This window comes from Gorilla gorilla, chromosome 9, assembly GCF_029281585.2.
Source record: "Gorilla gorilla gorilla isolate KB3781 chromosome 9, NHGRI_mGorGor1-v2.1_pri, whole genome shotgun sequence".
Classification (NCBI taxonomy): domain Eukaryota; kingdom Metazoa; phylum Chordata; class Mammalia; order Primates; family Hominidae; genus Gorilla; species Gorilla gorilla.
The window spans coordinates 133,069,309-133,090,892 of record NC_073233.2 but is presented as its reverse complement, the minus strand read 5'-3'; the positions used below and the strand labels follow the sequence as shown (position 1 = coordinate 133,090,892).

Genomic DNA, 21,584 nt, shown 5'->3' with positions numbered 1-21,584 from the left:
TCAGAACCCCCACCCCAACCCCTGGGGAACTTCTTTATAATTCAGGGTTCCAGGTTCCACCCCTAGAGAAATCAGTCTGGAGAAAGGCCTTGGAGCCCATATTTTAAAAGTCACTGCAGTTGTGAGGTTTGGGCACTTCCATTCTACCCAGCACTCCTGCTCCAGCTCATGGGCCCCAGAATACATTCTGGATTCTGGGCCCTTCCCGTACTTGCTCACACTCTTCTTTCAGCCCTGGGTTTTCATTCCCCCTTTTCCTACCTTCCGAATCCTATCTGCTTATAAGCTTTCATGGAAACATCACCTCTCTTCAAAGGATCCTTGGATCCCCCAAAAGAGAACACCAGCTCTGGAATCACCAGGCCCTGGCTCAGCTCTCCACCCTGTAATGAAATGGCCAGCTATCTGGGACATTACTGGTGAGTGCCAAGTCTCAGTTTCTGTGTTTGTGAAATGAGGATGATAATAGAATCCAACTCATGAGACCATGGGGATTAAATAAAATCACAAATCTAACGAGCTGAGCACAGTCCCTGGCACATGGGAGGCTCTTCAATAAATGAATGGCAGCATTAGGTTTAATAGCCCTTTACCCAGGGCTGCCCAGTGCTTTGCATTTGCCTTTGCCTTTATTATAGTGCTTATTTAATTGGCCTGAGGAAGGGAGATATTGTTTACGAAGAAAGCTGCCACAGGCCCTGAGGGCTTGCAACACGGATAATGGGAGCAAGGAAATGAGGGCAGGGGGACGCTTCTCTCTACCTAAGGCCTCCTTCCTGACCCTGGATCCAGGTGGGGCTGTGGTGGGGGGAGCCAGGGCCAAGTGAGGAAGACTCCGTTCCTGATGAAATAATGCAGGAAGGGCACATCCTTTGGAGAAAGGGGTGGGCAGACAAGGGGAGACCTGAGAGGTATAAAAACTCAGATGCTAGAAATCCTCCAAAAGGGAGTGCGGGTCCAGGATTTTGCTCTGAGCTGAAAGCTGGGATGTCCAGGCCCCTTGCCCATGTCTGATTTTTTTTTTTTTTTTTTTTTTTGACCCTGGGAAAGCATCTCAGCTCCCTCATCCCACTCCCACCCTCTGAAGCAGGGGGATGAAGCCTGTCCTCTGGGCACACGATAGGCAATTAATTGGGTCATGCCTTTAACCAGCTCCTCTAATATAGGAGCAATATAATCCCCAAAGCTTTTTAAAAACCCATCTTCTTTATGGTACTGATGCACTTTAGGGAAGTTTCTTCAAGCACTGTCTCCTCCCCATCCCTTACTTATCCCAAGCATCTCCCCACCCCACCCCAAGTCCACACACACACACACACACACACACACACAGACACACAGATTCCAGCTCTCAGGACACACACACAGACACACAGATTCCAGCTCTCAGGACACACACACAGACACACAGATTCCAGCTCTCAGGACACACACACAGACACACAGATTCCAGCTCTCAGGTGGGAGCTGTCCTGGCCTTAGCTCCAGATAAGAGGATCTGTGGGTGGCAGGAAAGGAAAAAGAAGATTTCTGAGTAATTTCAAAGTTCTTTCTAGGTTCTAGCAAGGGGTGGGAAGGATCACAGCCAGCTTGAAAGAACTGAGAAAGAGAGAGATTGGAAGAGAGAATATTTAGACTATATTTAGGAAGAGAAGAGAGAATGTTATGACGATTTCCAAAAAGAGCCATTTCTGGGAAATGCCATCCCAAAAGTTTGGCCAAAAAAATTTGAGAAAGAAGGATTTAAACCTGTGCCGTCCACTACAGCAGCCACTAGCCACATGCAGGCCCTGAGCGCTTGAAAGGTGGCTAGTCCTAACTGTGATGGGCTGTGTGTGTAATAAATTTAGAAGATTTCATCTATAAAAAAGAATGTGAAACATTTCATTAAGAATTATTTTATATGTATTACTTATTAAAATAGTAATATTTTGGATACATGGAGTTAAATAAAAATATAATAGGTCATTAAAAATTTCTTCACCTGTTTCTTTTTACTTTTTCAGTGTGGCCACTAGCAAATTTAAAATTACTATGTGACTTGCATTCCATTTATTGAAGCCTCCCTTCCAGGCTTCATTTTTGTTCTGGTAGAAGCTATGTTTGGATGCTGAAACCTTTATTATTTATTATGTATCACTCCAGCTCTCCAGCTCTTCCATCTCTTCTGCTTCTGCCGACCCCACAGAGGACCAGCATGAAAGGAGATCATTAGGCTATTCAGGGCCTCCCTCAGACTGCAGAGGTGGCTAAGAACTCCCCGCCCACAACCCCTGCCCAGGGTTACATGGAGTTTTGAAAGCATTATTCTCCCCAAACAAAAAACCACCTCTCCCATTTGGACTGAAGGATCCATCCCTGAGCCCCTTGTCTCCTATCTCCTTTTCAGTAGCCTCCTCGCCATCAGAACTGTCACTCCCGCTGCCATCATCCTCTCCTTCAGCACCATCTCCATTCTTATCACTCGCATCACCACCACCTCACACAGAACCATCTGCATCCTTCTGCTCACCCAGTGGACCCTCTCCTCCCTGTACCCAGGGAGGAACCCTATCAGCATTTGCTGCCTTTGATGCTGCATCCAAACTCTAAGCCCTCCTGAGCTAAGGATTTTGCATGGCTGGGCTCCCAACTGTATTCTGGCAGCCAAGCCCCATGGCAGCCAGACTGCAGGGCTCAGAGAAACAACCAACAACCCTGGGAAGGGGTGAAGGCCACATGCCCTGCAGAAGATGGTCCCGTCTTATTGCATTAGAAAGGGACAGTGAAGAGTGACCAAATGAGGGAGCAAGAAACCCCCAGCTTACCTCACATAGGGACCGCGGTTTACTTAGCAAGGAAGAACAAAACAGAACAACAGCAATAATAATAGCTAATATGTATTGCTTATTGGCTGGGTGCCAGACTCCATGCTGAGTGCCGAACATGCATTGTTCATCAGATCTCCACAGCACCCCTATGTGGCTTAGGTAAGTGAAGGAACTTGTCGCCAGGTGTGAACTCAGACAGGCTGCCATCAGAACCCACACTCCAAGCCAGCATTCTGAATTGCTCCTTCATAAAGCATAAACGTTCACTCCCTTGCCCCCCTCATCCATTCATTTATTCACTGATTCACTCATTCAGCATGCATACACTGATAGCCTCTAAGAAACTTACCAGCTCATTGGTTCCCATTCAGCATCTAGGCTGTCCAGGCACATAGAAGGCACTGGGCTATGAAGATGAATAAATCAGAATCTCTGAACTCCCAGAAATCTTTAAGGTTTTCAGGGGCCATGAGAGATGTGGAAAAGCCTAATTCTGCCTTCAGATCACACCCATATTTTACAGCAGAGAAACTGAGGCCTAGTAGGAGGGACATGGAAAGGGTGTTCAAATCTCTCCCGATTTAACAGTCAAGTAAGAGTCCACTTGGATTCTCAACACAAATCAGGGTTTGTCTTCCAGCCTCACCCATCTCCGGAGATTTTGCATATATGTTGTGTCACTGCTTGGCTGCGTGGTCCTTTTGACAGACTCAGTAAGTCTCTTTCTGCCTTTATTCCCATTGGCTACTTTCACAATACCCAGTAGTAATGTCCACACCCAAATCAAAACTCATCCACTCCAGAAACTACTTCATTCAGGACACCTATATCTTGTATCCCCAGAGCTTATGTGTTCACATTCCCATCATAGTAGTATACATTTGTATGTTCCTTTGTACGTGTTCTTAAATTTCAAATACGTATACATTAGTTCAAGCAGCTTTTGAACTTCATGAAGGCAAGGATTTAGTGTTTCTTTTATATCCTACCTTCTCCTTCCCAATCTCTCAGTCTCTCAGCATCTGGTAACAATCTCAGCCTATTCAAATTAACTAATAAATGCAAATTTCTTGACCTTCTATGCAGACATAATCTGTGTGTGCATGAGTGTGTGTGTGTCTGCCTGGGTAGTAACTTGAACCAGTATGGAGAGCAGGGGTGTTTGTGTATACAAAGTGTCAGTATAAGCATATGTACGTGTGTGTGTGTGTGTGTGTGTGTGTGTGTGTGTGTGTGTGTATGAATTCTCCAGCTATTAGAGTTAGGGAAGCTTAGACACACATCAGCACAATCCATCAATTTCCAGACATTATCTCTCATGATAATTTCCTGCCAAATCTTTGAGTTGCAATTAAGAAAGTAGATAATTTGAAACATTTTCCTCTGCATGTTGAGATGGATTATAATCCTAATTTGATAAAGACTCTTAATGACTCATTAGCCACCCTTGGCTTCTCCTCAGGTCAGCCAACTTCCCAGGCGCTGGAGGCAGCTGGCAGCAGAAAGGCAGTGACGCTCAGGTCATTACATGTTATTGCTTCAGCAGCACTAAAAGAAAAAGACACAACAAAGACACAACCGCACCACAGCCCTGGAATTCTCTTTTCTTCAGCTCCTGGATTTGGGCATCAATTTTTTTTTCTTGGCTTTGAACAAAGCCTCTAATTTCCTGACAAGCAAAATGCTGTCTCCAGGGTATGTGCACCCTGCCAGAGTGGCAGACAATGCATCACAGCCTTCCCTCTGCACAGGTGGGGGTACAGGGGCTCACTGTTCTCACAGCTCTGGGCCCCATCCCCACCACAATTTTTTTTCCTGGGAGGGGCTCCCCAACCCAAAGGGTGGGGACTCCTAGAAAGAATGGCAATTTCAAGTTGTTTACAATCACCACATATCAACCTCCTCTCTGCCTTGTGTGAGCAAGGTCAGAAAGCACAGAAGACCATGTACAGGGTCCCAGTTCCTTTCCTCCTGGCTGCGTGGCATCTCTTCAGCCCCAGGCTTAGAGCATTGAATTATTCACAGAAGCCAAAGTCATGGCTTCCCTTGGGTCACCCACTCAAGAATGTAAACCCCCTGACTCTCAGAAAGGTCTTACTTATTGCTTGGACTCCTGTGGACCTGTGTGCAGCTGCAAACACACGCATGGCATGCACTCTTCACATACGGACAGGTAGGACACAGACACACAGTCACACTGACACGTGTTCACACAGAAACACAGTCACACGTTCACATGGAAACACTGACACATGGTCACACAGTCACACAATCACAGACACATCGTCTCACAGAAACACAGTCACAGTCACACTGACACGTGTTCACACAGAAATACAGTCACAAGTTCACATGGAAACACTGATACATGATCACACAGTCACACAATCACACAGACACACAGTCACAATGACACATGGTCATGCAGAAACAGACACATAGTCACACAAACAGTCACACAGAAACAGTCACAGTCCCGAGGTCACTTGGAGACACTGACACATGGTCACACAGTCATACAATCACATAGAAATACAGTCACACTGACTGTTCACACTGACACACAGACACAGTCACACACACAATCACACAGAAACACAGTCACAAGTTCACATGGAAACACTGACATGATCACACAGTTGCAAAATCACATAGACCTACAGTCACACTGACACATGGTCACATAGAAACACAGATACATAGTCTCACAAACACACAGCCATACAGAAGCACTACACAGTGACAAGGTCACATGGAGACGTTGATACATGGTCACATAGACACACAGTCACATTGGCATGCAGCCACACAATCATATTAACACAGTCACACAGAAACACTGACACAGTCACACAGAAACACTGACACAGTCACACAGAAACACTGACACAGTCACACAGAAACACTGACACAGTCACACAGAAACAGTCACAAGTTCACATGGAAACACTGATACATGATCACATGGTCACACGGTCACACAATCACATAGACACACAGTCACACTGACACATGGTCACATAGAAACAGACACATAGTCACACAAACACACAGCCATACAGAAGCACTACACAATCACGAGGTCACATGGAGACGCTGATACCTGGTCACATGGTCACACAGACACACAGTCACACTGACACACATTCACACAGAACACAGACACAGTCACACAGTCACAAGGTTACACGAGAACACTGACACGTTATCACACACACAGTCATAAGGTCACACAGAAACACTAACATACAGTCACATAGCAACAAAGTCACACAGACACACAGTCACAAAGTCACATGGAAACACTGACACATTATCATACAACCACACAGTCACAGAGTCACACAGGTACACAGTCACAGGGACACACAAGCACACAGTCACACAGTGTGTAAGGACTTCTCTGAATGGCTTTGATCCCGAGGCCAGGTGAGAGATTAAGGGGGAAAGGGGATGTAGTCAGTGAGTGAACACCTATCTGTGTGGCATGCCTGCTGACACTGGGGACTGTGCTGCACGGGGAGGGTGGGGAAGCTGGTCTTGACCCATGCAGTTGCTGCATTCTGAGCTGGAGCAGGCATGGGGGCAGCATCCTTAGTCAGGATCAGCCTTTGAGCTTTAATTCTCTTCCTGCACCAACCCCCACCCCCAGGTGTATTCTCACCCCTGTCCCAGGCTCACTCCATCCTGGCTGTCACAGGGCAGGCTTAGGGTGAAATAAAAAGCCTCCACTGTCCCCACCACACCCCCGCCCCATGCATTCCATCAATGTGACAAATGCTCTCTGGGCAGGACCCCTGAGGCTGTCTTCTCTGCCACCAACCCCTCCTTGCTTCCCAATGAGTCCAGAGAGACATGAGCAGAGGGGTGATGGATAGCCCTGTCTTATTGTTCCAGACTCCGAATCCAACAGGGGCCTGGGAGAGCTGTATAAATCATAGCCTGGGCTAGGCTCTCACCAGCGCAGCTCGACAAGAGGAATGGAGGGCGAGGGACCATAAAACTGTCTATGGGCTAAGTTGTTTCATTTCAAGCCAGGGCCAGGGAGAGAAAATGTTTGGTTCTTGGGAGACAGACTCATTTGAATAGGATAGATAAGCCGGTGGAGGTCTGCATGTCTGGGTGCTCAGAGAGACCGAGAAAGGCTGGTCTCACAAGAGGACAGTGGATGAATTGAGTCGCCCCTCATCTCTGGTACCTCATTCCCACAATACAAGAGGCGTGGGGCAGTGCTCATGTCCCAAACTGTGAGAATGTTTGGAAAAATTTGCCTCTAGTGAGGAGCGAAGATTCTCATCCCAGCTGGCTGATAAATTATACTTTTCCCTTCTCTGAAGTAGGAACAGCTGGGCAGGCTCTGGCCCTCAGACTGTGATCAGGTAAAACAGGAGCCATTCCCATTTCATTTGCTCAGACATTTAGTGAGCAGCTACTATGTGCCAGAGGCTGTGCCAGGTGCTAGGGGCACAGGGCTGAAAAGAACAGAATCACGTGGCCCTGCTCTTGAGGCTCTCATGATCTAGTGCAGCAGACTCATAAATCCATGCTTGTAATTCAGGATTGCTTATTTCACGTTTCTTTATCACCTTTAGCATCTATGACAAATGCTTGTATTTATTGGCTTGTTTACTTTTCTCCCCTAATCAGGGAGAGAAACTGGGGAACTCCTTAAAGGGAGAAAAGAAAGGGAACCAACATTCGAGTGCCAATTACGTGCTGTCACTGGGTGCTTTGCAGTCACTTCACCGCCAAAGCGGTTCATCATAGGTTCCACTATTCTTATTCCACAGATGAGAAGATTGAGGCTCAGAGAGATTAATTCATTTGCTTGTGGCCAAAGCTAGCATGTGGTGGAGCTGGGACTCAACCTGAACGGGTGTGGCCCCAAAGTTCTGGCTTGTTCTCCACACACTGCTCAAGGGGTACCTTCAGCACCTGAAGCAGCGCCTACCTCAGGGAGCAGTTGATTATACAAAGTAAGGAAGGAGTACAGAAGAGCGTGGGGTTAATGCTGAGAGGGAAGGGGGTTAGGGAAGACTGCACAGGAAGGGATTATGGAAGTTTCGAGGAATAAATGGAATTTGCCAAAATGACAAGGAACAAAACGTCCAGTCTACAGCCATCCCACTCTGAACGCACCTGATCTCGTCTGGAATGTCCGTCTAGGTGGAAATGGCATGGAGGCATGAAACAGTGTTGTGTGTTCTGATCACCTACTCAAAAGCTCCCTGTTTCCTCCATGACTTCCCCTACTCCTCCCATTCCTGTCTTAGGAAATAGGGGCTCAAGAATCGGATAAGAACTACATGGGGCCAGGAGCAGTGGTTTATGCCTATAATCCCAGGACTTTAGGATTGCTTGAGGCCAGGAGTTCAAGAGCAGCCTGGGCAACTTAGCAAGGCCCCATCTCTACCAAAAAAAATTTTTTTTTTTAATTAACGAAACATGTTGGTGTGCACCTGTAGTCCCAGCTACTCGAGAGGCTGAGACAGGAGGATCACTTGAGCTTGTGAGGTTGAGGCTGCAGTGAGCTATGATCATACTACTGTACTCCAGCCTGGGAGATAGGACAACACCCTGTCTCAAAAATAAATAAATAAATAAAAATAAAAAACACCTGGACATACAGATGGCAGAGTGACCCCAATGGGGCCACTGTACAATGCAGTAGAGTGTTTTTGTTTTATTGTTATTGTTATCTTTTCTGAAACTAGATTACAACTTCCATGAAGGTAAGATCCAGTCTGCTTTGCTCACAAGTATGATTTCAACACCAAGATCAGTGTCTGATTAATTTTGGAATCAGTGAACAGAACTGGACCAGGAAAAGGGGCATTCTCTACCTCTCTGCCCTCTCAGGAGGCTGGTGTAACTGGGCCAAACTGGAAGCGCCTCCTGTTTGGGGTCATGGAAACCAAAAGCCAGACAAGCACCAGGTGGGGCCCGAAGGAGGTGAGGTCCCGAGTCCTTGAGCAGCTGGTGCCATCCAGCTTTGCCTTCTCTGTCTTCTCTGCCTCCTCCTGTCTAATTCAGGAGCCAACAACAGCACATGCACTCAGAGAAAGGGGCCAGGGAGCAGACCTTGGGCCTGCCCCAGGCTTCAGCTCATGCAAAAGGTGCAAGAGTCCATATGGGGCAGGAGCCTGAGGAACACCAATACCAAAGGGACAACTCAAAGAAGAGGAGCCTGCCAAGGGGACTGAGGAGTGCCCAGAGTGCTGTGACACGCAGAATGGCGCTGGTCACCCCCCACCTTCTTCTCTGGCATTGTGGCTATCATCCCAGAGAAGCCTGTGAATTACCAGCTCAGCCTCTGGAAACAGCAAAGGTAATAACCAAGGGCAACAGGAATGGGAGAGGAAAGAATAAACATAAAAACAGTGGACGAGAGAGTTCCACCATTGTTTTTCTGAAAAAAACAAAGAAGGAAGAATGGTAACTGGCTCCACAGAGAGAAGTCACAAGCCCAGAGCCTATGATGGGGCTGAGCGACTCTGCGGAACCCTGAGTGGTGGAGGCCTCTGAAGCACCAAGCTCTGTGGCCTGGGGTCAGGCTCCTGGCTGGACAGCAGATGATGGTGGGAAGCCGGTTTTTAAAAAAGGGCTCCACGCACCCCACACAGCCACTCAGCCAGTCTCCTCTGTCTCCAGAAAATGAACTTTTTTCTTTGAAAAAACTGAATAAGAACAATACTGGATTTGGGAACACCAAGTATGGTGGAAAGTGAAAAGAATTAGGGAGCGGTCTGCATGCTCAACTGTGTGCCCTTCTGTCCTTTTCCCGGCCTTGCTAGCAACTCCCCAATACCACCAACCTTAGCCAGTAGATTGCAAGGGTTGAAGAGCCCCATAGGGAACTGCAGTTACTGGTATCGAAGGCACCTCAATAAAAAGGTTGGCTTGTGACCCAATAACCTATAGGAAGCCCACTGGTCAACAAACTGCCCAGTTACATCCCAAGCTCCCCAAATCAACTTTTAGTGCCTCTTTCTCAAATATGAACAAACAGAGGATCACCAGATATTTAAAGAAATTTGCAAACATGGAAAAGGGAAACTAAAACAGAAAAAAAAAAAGAGGAGGAATGGAGCAATAGAGCTCTTGCAAGGAATAAAAGAAAGTTTCAAAAGAGCAGTAATGCTTCAAAAACACTCTCAAAAAGAGGAAAAAATGTACTCATAAAACAATGAGATTACAATGAAAAGATAAATTTTTAATTTTAAAAGCCTCTTTGAAATTAAAAATATAACTAAAAGTTTTTCAAAAATTGAATATAAAGTTTAGAAGATAAAGTTGAAGAAATCTTTCAAAGAGTGAAGCAAAATGGTAGAGATGCATAATAGGAGAGAAAAAAAGACATTAGTCTCCTAACGAGCCCAGCACAAAGAATAGAAAAGATATATACCAATGCCCACCACCTTCATTATCATGACATTTTAGAACATAAAACATTTTAAAAGTCCTAAAACACAGGTAAAAGAAACGAGCATAAAAACATCAAACTTTTGGCCGGGCGCTGTGGCTTACGCCGGTAATCCCAGCACTTTGGGAGGCCGAGGCAGGCGGATTACGAGGTCAGGAGATGGAGACCATCCTGGCTAACATGGTGAAACTCTGTCTCTACTAAAAAATACAAAAAATTAGCCGGGTGTGGTGGTGGGCGCCTGTAGTCCCAGCTATTCGGGAGGCTGAGGCAAAAGAATGGTGTGAACCCGGGAGGCAGAGCTTGCAGTGAGCCAAGATCGCGCCACTGCACTCCAGCCTGGGCGACAGAGCGAGACTCCGTCTCAAAAAAAAAAAAAAAAAAAAATTAAACTTTTAAAAAGAGCAACCTCAGATGTTAAAAGATATCAGAGAAATGCCTTTTACATTCTGAAAGAAACTGTTCTTTAATCTAAAAGTCGATACCCAAATAAATTATCAGTCACATATCACAGTAGTCTAGAGATATTTTCAGATATTCAATGACTCAAGAAAATGACCTCCTAGGCACCCTATCTTAGGAAGTTATTGGAGGATGGGGTTTAATAAAGTTACACTACAGGGCAACATAGAATACATGAATTCAGGAAATAGGGTATTTACCACAGGAAGACAATAAAGGAAAAATTCAAAATTATGGTAAATTGAAGCCTCTGGATGACAGTTAAACAGCATTCCTATAAAGCAGCTAATCCAGGTTGAAACAGAAAAACACAAGATTCTTGGAGGGATTACTATATGGGGAAAAAGTAAAACAGATGAGCTTGAATGCATAAAAAGTAAATTCCAGGAAAAACAATGGATTGTATGAAAAAGGACACAAGGTCACATTGTACTACTTGACTTGGTAGCAAATTATATTTGCATAGCCATTAGCATAGAAACATCAAATAGTGATTGAACTAAAGAGTAAGTTTATGTTGAAGAGATAGGAGGAGGGGAAGAACAAGGATGGAGTTGGGAGACAACACCATGAGAGAATTAAGTTCTCTACATGGCAGTAAATCAATACATAATTCCTAAAATTGGTCAAGTAAGTAGTAACAATATAAGCATATTATTTAGAAACACAGCGATATACACAAAAAAGAAATGAGATGTAAGAGTTGATGGTAACTGCCTTGGGGCAGGACTTGGGAGCATGGAGAGGTGAGGCGAGGCCACTGTTGATTTCCAAACTATCTATATATATTCTTTGATAAATAAAAATTAAACTTTTATAAGAGAGTCCACATGACATGCACACATCCCAGCTCAGCTTTTCAGGCTGTGGGATCAGATGAGGATTTGTGGTCAAAGCTCTGACCGAAATAAACGATGCGTCTTTATCCGCGTTTCTGCAGATACCCCTTGGGGACCTGACACAGTGGTTGGAGGCCAGTAGGCTACAAAGATAAAGAATCCTGACCCTGGCCTACAGCTGTGGAGGGTACAGGCAATTCTCAAATATGCTGTGATATTTTGTCTGTGCATGCTGGTCTCTCTGATTAGAGTGCTTCAATAAATAAAGCTCTAATCACCTAATGTGGTGGACATCTCTTCAACCTTTAAACACTTCCAATCTATCTCCTCTCCTAGAAAGCCTTTCCTGAACCCTCCTTCCCAAAGAGTTATTCCCTCTTTTCACCTATTTTTGAATCTTCTGTGGATGCATCTAGCAAAGCATCCATCACCCTGTGTTTCGGTTGTAAATAAACCATCTCTCCAACTGATTTGTGATTCTCTCTGTGGCCATCAGCTTATGCTGGTTATGCTGCGGGATAAACAACCATAAAATCACAGCAGCTCACCATGCAAAGGTTTATCTCTCATTATGTTACACATCGGCTGTGGCACTGGCATTCCATGTCTTCTCTTCATTGTGGGACCCAGCTAGAGAGGCCTGGCCCTATTCTGGACATGCCACTCTTCTAGAAGATAAAAAAGAGAAAATGCAGTGGAACCACAAAATGTCCCTGAAACCTCCTGCTCACGCTTTGAGGAGAAAGCTTCTGCTCAAATTTCATTGGCCAAAGCAAGCCACATGACCAGGTCTGACATCAGTATAAGGCTTTCACAGGGCAAGGCAGCAAACAATTGGGCAAACTAATACCGTCTGTCACAGTCTCCTTGGTAGGTTTCACATCTTATTTTGATATCCTGGCCCTAACACAATGCTTGGCACCAAGTCAAGTACTCAGAGCATCTTCATGGACTTGAACTGATTATCAGATAATAACTTAGCCTGATACAGGAACCTAAGATCAGAAGGCGATTTGAAGAAGGCAAAGGGCCTGCTGCGGAGCTGGGAGGGCATCAACAACAGGCTCACAGCACGGGAAATAGCACCATGCTCGGAATCAAGAGGCCCGGGTTCCAATTCAGCTGTGAAAAGCCATACCCACCACCCTGGGCTCAGCCTTCGAATGAAAGGGATGACCTCAATAATCCCTGGGGCTCCTTCCAGTTCTCACTTCTTAGGAGCCTGTCATGGAACCCCTCAACCTGGGTCCCTTGGTACTCACTTGCCAATCTGCCAGCTGCTATTAGTCACAGCATCCAGCTCTATGATTAGAAAGAAAATAAGCCCCAAAGTCACTTCATGTGCTAAAATGAATTTCTAAAAACCAAACATTCACCCATGTCAATAGAAGAAAATACAACTATACTTCAAAAATGAATATGTTTTCAACAAAAATGTTATGTGGCAAATACTCCTTAAACCATTTTCTATTTTGAGCATGTTGCTCTGACAGAGGGATCTCCAGTTACGTGAAAACTACTTATGACATTGCAGAGGGTTGCGATTACACATCTGAATGTATCTGCACTAAGTTCAGGTTCACGGATGGAAACCATCACATCAGTTGAAACTGTCTTGCACTTAGTAGGAGTTTGGTGTTTGTTAAATGAATGAATATCTGTCTTAATTGTACATCTTGGACACTGAAACTATCATTCCCAATCCAAATTATTCCTATTTTTCTGCTATTTTTGAAAGCTTTGAGGAAAAAGTATTAATCTAAAAGGGTTGAGAAATCCTATAGCTAATAGGCTGATGTACTAAGAGAATTATTTAGCAGATGCCAGGTCCTGAGCCTTGTGTTCTCAGCACCAGAAGACAAAGGCTGTGATGACCCTGTTTGATTAGAGAAACTTGTGCCTTTAAGTTTCCACCCATAAATCATGGATGCCAGCCTGGGTGTTCACCACCATCAGATAATAATAGCAACATATATTAATACATAGCATTTCCTTTATGCCAGAGCCCTTCCAAGTCCTTTGCATGCATTAACTCTCATCACTATCACAGCAACCCTAGGAAATAGGTACTGTTGTCATCTCCATTTTACTGATGGGAGAATCAAGGTACAAGGAAGGTGAGTTAACCCATCTAAGGTCGCACAGCAAGTGGAGGGCCGGCTTTGAATGCAGGCAAGCTGGCTCCAGAGTCTGTGCTGAAGTCACCTCTACATTGTACGGTCTGAGCAGCAGCATGCTGCCAAGTGAGTTGGAGTCATTCCTGGATATAGATGTAACCTGGAACCCGTAAGCATTTCATCACCTCTTCACCCTTAAAGACTCTTCCCACCCTGTCCTGCAGCAGCCCAGGAGACTATGATTTCTGCGCTCGAACTGAGGGTGCGAGGGGAGAGGTGAGTGTGACTTTGGCTCTCCCAAACACCAGCATGGCTCATTTTTTTAGGTGGATGCCAGTGTATCCTTATCCATCTCCAAGTTTCTGGATGCCATGCCATCCTGCCTGGCAGGGGAGGGAGGGGGTATAAGGAAAGTCACCTTTCCCTGGGACCACAAGGTCCTGTTTCTTGTGGCCACAGCACTGCAATCACCAGGCAAGGCTGTTTCCCGTAAAGATCAATCAATGCTGCCCCCATCCCACGTTCCCACCCTTTCCTGCTCCTCGGCCTACAACTGCTATCGATTACAGCAGAGCAGGGAAGCAAATGCCAAAATATATCAATCAATCACCAAGGTGGCCAAGAGACTTTATTAAAACCACTATGCCTTCTTCTATTTTCCTGCCCCCCCCCCCCGCCCCCCACCCAGCTTCCTCGGCCCAGTGGCCATTTCTTTTGGAAGGTTTCCAAGAACTTTGCAGACATGATCTGATGGCTGGTGGAATTTCCTCTATTTGGGGAAAATTTAGACCCAGAGAAGGAGCAAGAACAAGTCCCATAGTGAGAAGATGGAAACCAGGTGTGTGAAAATACGTGCAAGTGTCTGTGCAGTACATATATGAAAATGTGCAAGTATGTGTGTTTGTTTAAAGAAAAACCTAAAATTTAGTCACATTTCAGAAACATTTGGTAATTATCGCTGAAGTTTTTACAAACCAATTCCTTCTGGTCGCTTAATGTCCTTCACTAAGTGGTTTAATTGTGAAATTTCACTTTATAATTGGGTTCATTTTAATGCAGAAAGAGGTAGATTTGCATAAGCAAATGACAAACAGTTAACAAAACCCATTAGCAGAGAGGCAGGACTCTAAAGAGCCGCACACCTGGGTAGTCAGCTCAGAATCAAAGCCTGTGGCAAGGAAATCCCTGCCCTCACCCAGACCAAATTCCAGGCCTCTAACGAGAGGGGAAGGAGGACATACATTTCAAGTGCCTTAACAGATTGCTTAGTCCTAGCAGACTAAGTTGTTAGGATGAGAGGAGACCCTCAGAGAGATGGTTTCATTTGCTTGTCAATGAAAAACCAAAGACTTTTCTTTTTCCTTTTTCTTTTTCTTTTCTTTTCTTTTCTTTTTTTTTTTTTTTTGAGATGGAGTCTCACTCTGTCACCCAGGCTGGAGTGCAATGGCGCGATCTTGGCTCACTGCAACCTCTGCCTCCTGGGTTCAAGTGATTCTTCTGCCTCAGCCTCCCCAGTAGCTGGAATTACAGGTGCCCGCCACCACGCCCAGCAAATTTTTGTGTTTTTAGTAGAGACGGGGTTTCACCATGTTGGCCAGGCTGGTCTCGAACTCCTGACCTCAGTGATCCTCCCACCTCGGCCTCCCAAGGTGCTGGGATTACAGGCATGAGCCACTACCCCCAGCCCAAAGACTTTTTTGTCTAAGGAAACTCTGGACAAGGATTTTTTTTTTTTAACCAGCAGTTTTATACAGCCATCTGACAACTCTTGGTCCAGATGAAAAAAGCATGGACTCAGAGTAGCGGGGGGGACAGAGAATCTGACTGCCAACTCTCATTCTGCCACGAACTAGCAAGGATCCTCATGCCTCAGTTTCCTCTTCTGTAAAAAGACAACCTAAAACTAGATTATGAGTTCTTATGTTTCCCAAACTCCTGCTATCCTCACAAGTAATTGACTCATTCATTCATTCACCCAACAGATATTTATTGCACCCTTGCTATGAGCAGGTTCTGTAGAAATTAGAGAATCATGAGGAGACAGGGTGAGGCCTCAGTGCTGGGGAACACATAGCCATAGACAAGGCCCTACCCTCATGGAATTTATCTTCTAATGGGGTGTTATGGATTGAATTGCACCCCCCACCAAATTCATATGTTGAAACCTTAACCACTAATGTGACTGTATTTAGAGATAAGGCTTCTTTTTTTTTTTTTTTTTTTTTAAGATGGAGTTTCACTCTTGTTGCCCAGGCTGGAGTGCAATGGCGTGATCTCGGCCCACTGCAACCTCCACCTCCCTGGTTCAAGTGACTCTCCTGTCTCAGCCTCCCGAGTAGTTGGGATTACAGGCACCCTCCACCACACCTGACTAATTTTGTGTTTTTAGTAGAGACGGGGTTTCACCAGGTTGGCCAGCCTGGCCTCAAACTCCTGACCTCAAGTGATCTGCCTGCCTCAGCCTCCCAAAGTGCTGGGATTACAGGTGTGAGCCACCGTGTCCCGCAGAGATAGGGTCTTTAAGGAAGTAATTAAGGTTAAAAAAGTTACAAGGGTGAGGGTCTAATCCAATAGGACTGGTGTCCTTATAAAAAGAAAAAAACAGAGATTCCCTCCTCCTCATTCTCCCAACCTGTGCACAGAGAGGTCATGGGAGGGCATAGGGAGAAGGCAGCCACCTACAAGCCAAACAGAGAGGCTTCCCTGGAAACCAACCTTGCTAACACGTTGATCTTGAACATCCAGCCTCCAGAACTGTAAGAAAATAAATGTCTGTTGTTTAAGCCCCGCAGTCTGTGGTATTTTGCTACATAGCTGGAGCTGACGGATACAAGGGTAAGCAGGGAAGGGCACAGTGTTATGGGAGCGCAGATTAGGGCCGCCCCACCCAGGCTACAGGGGGATGGAAGGTTTTCCAGAGAACCTGCCATCCAAATATAGACCTGAAGGGAGGATTAACAGGTGCAAACAGGAAAGAGTACTCAGGGCAGGACGCCCACACGTGTGAAGACCCTGAGGGAAGAGGAGCAAGTTCTGTCAGAGGACCTGAACACGTTTCTTTATGGATGGAGCCTGGAGGGTGAGACGAAGAGGGGGTGGAATGAGGCTGAGGAGGTCGGGGGAGCCAGCGTGGCTGACATTTCATAAGCAAACACCCTGAAGATCCCAGAGAACAAGCTGCTCCACTTTTCGACACTTCGGACTCACCCCATTGATGCTTCTGATTCTGCTGGAAAAAATGCCAACTTGGGCTCTGCAGGTTCCAAGAAGTCGTGAGCTTTTCCCTGCCACCTGGTTGGCTGCATCATTCCTCAGCATCACTGCGTGTGTTCCTTGTGGAAATGCTTTGCTTGTTCATCCATAAGCTCCCTCCTTACCTTTCAAAGCCTCTTCTGGGACTGCCTCTTCTGGTGCTCGCCTTCAGTTCTGTAAAATTCCTTTGCTTTTCATTAATAATTGCTAGTGTTTATTGCGTTAGTTAATACTAACCATGTCCCAGGTGTTGTTTTAGGGGCTTTATGTGTATTAGCTCTTTTAATCCTCACAACAACACTATGAAGTAGATTCTATTAATTCTAGTTTATGGATGAGGAAACTGAAGCACAGAGAGATTAAACAGTCACTTGCCCAGGGCCGCTTGGCTAACAAACGGAGGAGGCAGGATTAAAACCCACGCAGTTGGCTGGGGTCAGTGGTGCACGCCTGTGATCCCAGCACTTTGGGAGGCCGAGACTGCCTGATCTCAGAAGTTCGAGACCATCCTGGGCAACGTGGTGAAACCTCATCTCTACCAAAATACAAAAAATTAGGCTTGGTGGTGGGTGCCTGTAGTCTCAGCTACTTGGGAGGCTGAGGCAGGAGAATCGCTTGAACCTAGAAGGTGGAGGTTACAGTGAGCCAAGATTGCACCGCGGCACTCCAGCCTGGGTGACAGAGGGAGACCCTGTCTCAAAAAAAAAAAAAAAAAAAAAAAAAACCCGGGCAGTCAACTTGGATGTCTATGCTCTTAACCACTATGCTGTCCTGTCCAAAAAAAAAAAAAAAAAAAAAAGATGGAAACTGAGGCTTGGCTAGGTTCCCCTGGCTAGGTGAAGCACGGGTGCCAGGACTAGAACTGAGGTCTTCCTGATCCCATGTTCTCTGCTGTTCACACTTAGCGGGGCTGCCTCTTGAGGGAAAGGAGGAGAAGCAGATGAGTTTGAGGACCACTCAGGAGGTAGACAAGCTAGGACTATCATGGGGGTAATCAAAGAATAAGGGATACAATAGGAAGCCAAGGGCAAAGCCAGGTTTCTAGGTCAACTGTGCAGCCAAACCTTCATCATCTTCTGCCACTTTATTTTATTTATTTATTTATTTATTTTGAGATGGAGTCTCGCTCTGTCACCCAGGCTGGAGTGCAGTGGTGCAATCTTGGCTTACTGCAACCTCAGCCTCCCAGGTTCAAGCGATTCTCCTGCCTCAGCCTCCTGAGTAGCTGGGACTACAGGTGCGTGCCACCACGCCCAGCTAATTTTTATGTTTTTAGTAGAGACGAGGTTTCACCATGTTAGCCAGGATGGTCTCGATCTCCTGACCTCGTGATCCACCCGCCTCGGCCTCCCAAAGTGCTGGGATTACAGGCTTGAGCCACCGCGCCCGGCCTGCCACTTTATTCTTTATTCATTCATTCTTTCGTTCATTTGACACATACTGTGTTTCAGGTGCTGGCTGGGAAAAGCAAGAATTGGGGAGCAGGTAGATACTGAGACTGGCCATGACACTCACCAGGCCTTACTCCTTCCCCTTGTCCATGGAGCTCAAGGACTTTGCATTCTAGGGGATGGGGTTGATAAATAAATTATTACAACGTGATTATAAGTATATCAATATATCTACATCTATCTGTCTACCTATCTACCTACCATCTACCTACCTATAAAAGGAGTACAAGGAAGACAGCCCATCTCTGACTAAAGAAGTCAGGGGGAGCCTCAATCTAGAGAGGGTACCACTGGAGCCAGTGCTGAAGGGTATGATGGGAATATCCTAGGAGAGTATCGGGGATCCTGGGAGCTTCCCTGGAAAGTCTGTGACTGATGCCTGAGCTCTTCAACCAGAGTCATCAAATTCAGATATTCACTCTGAAAGGAGCCTCGGAGGCCCTCTCTATCCACAGGTGAGCCGACTGAGCAGGGCCAGGCCTGGGGTGAAGTGGAATTTCAGGAAGCACCCCGTCTCCAGCCACACAGGCGCCAACCTGCCAGCACCACCCTGCAAGCAAGGCCTCACCCTGGTCTCAGGCACAGCTCTCCACAAGGGTCACACAGCAAAGCCAACAGTGCCATGCAAGGACCCCTGCCGCCTGCACTCCAGTCTTCTGCGTTTTGTGATTATGGAGAGCAAGGGAAAAGGAGAAGGAAAAGAAGGGGAAGAGGAGTCAAGAAATGCACCGCAGTCTCCTGTTCCTACAACAGAAAAGACAGCTCTGAATCTCTATATCCACCCACTTCAAGTTCCCGCCTTCCTTCCTCAAGCCTTACGTTCAGAAATGAGGATCTCTTCCCCACAGAGCCCTTCCCTCCCCCCTTTCTACTACCTGCTCTTCCAATTCCACACCTTTTCAACATTTATTTCAGCTGCAGATTGTCTTTCAAAAGCTGGCGGGGCGAGCCCTGCAGAGCCCACCACCGCGGCCAGAGGGTTGTAGTTCTACAGTCAGCCAGCAGGGGGCAGGCCTGCTCCGAGTCTCCGTCCTGCCCCGACCATCCCAGCCCCCCAGCCCAGTCACAACTCCTTAGAGATGCAAATTGAGAGGCAGCCTTCCTAACCCGAGAGGGCTGCTAATTCTCTGACAGTATGCAGATTTCCATCTTGCCTTTGCCTGGGTTTATTTGTTTTACTTTGCAATAAATTTAATACAGACTCCCTGAAGCAGAGAGGCAGATGGACTATAAAGTGCATTTTGAGCAGCCTTAGTTACTAGGTTAGTGTGGGTTTTGATCCCTGCTTAAATTATATCTATGAAATTTGACATGGATTTGGGTCTGGGGTTTGCTGGCTCCTTGGTGCTCTGGAGCGGCTTTTAGAGCATTTACAAGGGTTGATTTGATTATTGGGGCTTTAATTTTTCACAGAGGCTAACAAGGAGGCTGGGAAGTCCGGCTGGGGCCTGGCAGGAAGATGGAAAAGCTGGGATAAGTTGGGTTTCTACCTGCCCCAGTGTTCACGGTATCAAAATCGTTTTCTCATGCCCCTGGAGGGGCCCTAAGTCACTCTCGCCAAAGAGCTGCATGCGGAAACCTGTTCTGATTCCCGGGGTAGTAGTGCAGCAAGGAGCTAGCTCAGATTCTACGAAAAAAGTCAGACGCACATATGGGACAGACATAACTAAAACATCTATAAAGAAACATTAACAAGAATGGTACAGATCAGCATTGTATAACAATGTAAATTGGATGTGAGGGGACTTGGCAGAAGGACAAAAGTCAACGCACTCCTGTTAACCCCTTTGCCTTGTGCCAGAGTGTGTGGCCTCCCACTTCCCTACTTCCTTCCAGCAGACCCCTGAAGAAAGGAGGCGGAAGGAACTAGGAATGGGATGAGTTGGGTTCTTGCCCTGGCTCCACCGATTACTTCTTTGTTCAGATATTTGGGTAATATATTTAATTTCTGCAAGCTTCAGTTTCCCTCTGCACAGTTGGAATTTCATTATCATGAGGACCAAGTAAGAGATCTTTGGGAAGAATGTGTGTAGGCTGTAAAGGACCGGACCATAAAAAGTGAGTACATGGACAGATGTCATTCCCTGGTTGTGAAATGGTCATTGATGGATTAGGGTAGCAAGGCTTCAAGGCCAGAGAGGAGCTATTAATGGAATTTCCAAAGCCAGTCCATGAGGCAACATTGGTGGAATGAGTTGGGTTTCACAAACAAGCCAAGGTGTGAGACGGCCAGCTTTCTCACTGATGGTGAGTTCTGCTCACCTGTGTGCGAAGCCTGCCTGCCAGCAGAGGACACCCTGAGAAGGTTCCAGCAGCAGCAGCAGCAGCAGCAGCAGCAGCAGCAGCAGCAGCAGCAGACGCCGAGGACTGTCCTGCAGAGCCCTGAGGGCTTGGCCACCCTGGCTGTGGGAGACTGGCAGGGGCTGGTGCTGCAGATTCATCTTCTCCCGCGTGAACCCGAGTGCAGGCAGAGCCCGGAGACAGAGGAGGGAGGGGAGGGAGGGCCCCTTGGCAAGAACCCAACTCATCCCATTCCTAGTTCCTTCCGCCTCTTTTCTTCAGGGGTCTGCTGAAAGGAAGTAGGGAAGTGGGAGGCCTGTCCCTCCTGCCTCCCTCCTCTGCATCTGCACATCTCTTAGGCCAGAGACTGGAGCAGGAAAGGGAGTTTGAGGGGGAACTAAGAGGAATGTGTTTGAAGAGCCAAGAAGAGCAAAGATTTGGGAGCCACCAGAGAAAAGGGGTAGAGAGTAGAAAGAGGCAGGTCGGGGAGAAAGGAAGGAACCATGACACATTGATATTTACTCCTGAAACTTTGAAGAGGATTGTGAACTGCTGGGGGAAGGGGAGAGAAATGAGAGAAGAGAAAGGAAATAACCAGCTCCACATGAAGGAGGGGGTGGAGTACAGGGGAGGTGGAGGCTGAGATTAAATGGAAATGAGGGGCTTGGTCACCATGGAGAAAGAAGCTGGAAGCTTTGGCAGCAGTTTGTCTATTAGGAGGAAAGGCAGGGATCAAAGAAGCTGTGGTGTGTCTATACACACAACCGGATTGGAAAATAACTAGCTGAATTCTGCCCAAAGCAGGAGGGAGGGGGAAGGGAGTGAAAACTGGTTGAATTCTTTCCCAAATAACAATGGTTCTCCCCACGCTCGTTTCTCCCTTCTATCTGTTCCTCTGTCGCCTTAGGAACACACTACACTGAAACTGTTGGGTTGTGAAGATTTTGTTA

The 21,584-nt window shown here is 46.5% G+C and overlaps 1 long non-coding RNA gene across 1 annotated transcript; it reads left to right on the top strand.

The window, feature by feature from the left end:
- Positions 1-324: 324 nt before the first annotated feature.
- Positions 325-3,889, top strand: LOC134756482 (uncharacterized). The gene is made up of 2 exons (XR_010129219.1): positions 325-419; positions 2,146-3,889. It is a non-coding gene; the product is annotated as an uncharacterized lncRNA (long non-coding RNA).
- Positions 3,890-21,584: the final 17,695 nt, after the last annotated feature.